Genomic DNA, 1,421 nt, shown 5'->3' on the forward strand with positions numbered 1-1,421 from the left:
CCTCCGAGCTTTGTCGGTATCCAAGATGGAGATCACCGGTGCTGGGGGGGAGGGGTGGCCTTCCCTCCTCTGCTCCCTGAGAAGGAGTGAGGATGTCGGGCTTCTACTCAGGCCGAGTCTTGGATCCTGGGTCGTCTCTGGTCTGCAAGCTGCAGGATGAAGATGTCCGCTCTTTGTTGGTTCTTGCTGGTGTTGAGTAGAATCAGCTCGCCCGCTGCGTCTGGCTCCTTCATCCCGAACTCTCTGTGTGAGCGCTCAGGTATGGCCCCGGCTGCGTTCTCCGCCGCTTGCAACCCTGCCGCAGCTGCGGCTGCTGGCAAGCCCTCAGATGTGTCTTTTTGCCTTGGCTTCCCTCTCTTGTCTAACTCTCTGTTCTGTGATGGCACACTTGGTGTGATTCTCTGGCTTAGGTCTGTTCACTGGAACTCTAAAACTGCTTTCTATGCGAGAGCTTGTTCAGATTCCAGCTTCCCCTCCGCCATCTTCCCGATAATCGGAAGAATCCTTTTTCTAGTGGCCATACTTTTGGAATTCCCACTCTCTGTTGTCCAAAAGGCACACTGCTGTGTTTTGAGCCAGCAAGAAATTCAATGGAATTGAAAGGCCTGAAAGATCCATAATATGGTTCCTGCAGATGGCACAGTTATCTACCACAATATCCCAGGCCCGCCTGGTTACTGCATTCTACGTTGTTACTTCAAAGGGCTTCTGGCCTGCATCACTGTTGGTGACACCTGGGGTGTCCACATCTATCGATGCCGGCATTTTGGAAACACATGGTCTGCCTGTTTTATTATTTTTTTAAACTGATGAAATGTATGTATTTTAAAGGAATTAGCAGGGAAATTAGTAGAGAATTTAGGTTCATATTATCCATTCTTGTAAGTAAGAGAGTTCTGTTCTTTCCACTTGTGTAGTACATGACACTGCCTGAGTTATAGAAAGTCGGGTCTGTCCTGACATGCAAGTCTCAGATGTCCTTCTAGAACAGTCCATTTGAGAGTTCAGTGTGTGCACAGAATTCCAGCCTTCATTATGTGGAGTTGACTTCAGGGTTCTTCACTCCTTCCACATATGGGAGTGCTGCCATGTGGTCTGCAAGGTTGCTGATGGCTTCCCAGAAGGTTTAATATTCCAGCGAATGAGTGGAGTGGGGGTGGGGAAGCATTAAAGTGGAGACTTTAATAGGTAGTACAAAAATGACAGTTGTGGGGAGGCTTCTCATCCCTCAGCCTAAGTCTTTTTTTTTTTAATTGTGAAAATACTGTACAGAGGGGTTACAATTACATGGGCAAGATAATGAGTACATTTCTCATCAAGCATTGTAGCCATCTTTTTTGTTTCCCCTTCCCATCCCTTCCCATCCTCCCCCTCTCCGGCCCCCAATCCTCCCTGCTGTGCCCTCCTCCAAAATTGTAAAG

General features: G+C 48.1%; 1 pseudogene; it reads left to right on the forward strand.

Annotated features, from left to right (window-relative positions):
- LOC105995014 overlaps positions 1 to 1,421 on the forward strand; it is a 13,384-nt pseudogene that overhangs the window by 10,100 nt on the left and 1,863 nt on the right.

Source organism: Dipodomys ordii, unplaced genomic scaffold (assembly GCF_000151885.1).
Source record: "Dipodomys ordii isolate 6190 unplaced genomic scaffold, Dord_2.0 Scaffold113, whole genome shotgun sequence".
In the NCBI taxonomy this organism is placed as follows: domain Eukaryota; kingdom Metazoa; phylum Chordata; class Mammalia; order Rodentia; family Heteromyidae; genus Dipodomys; species Dipodomys ordii.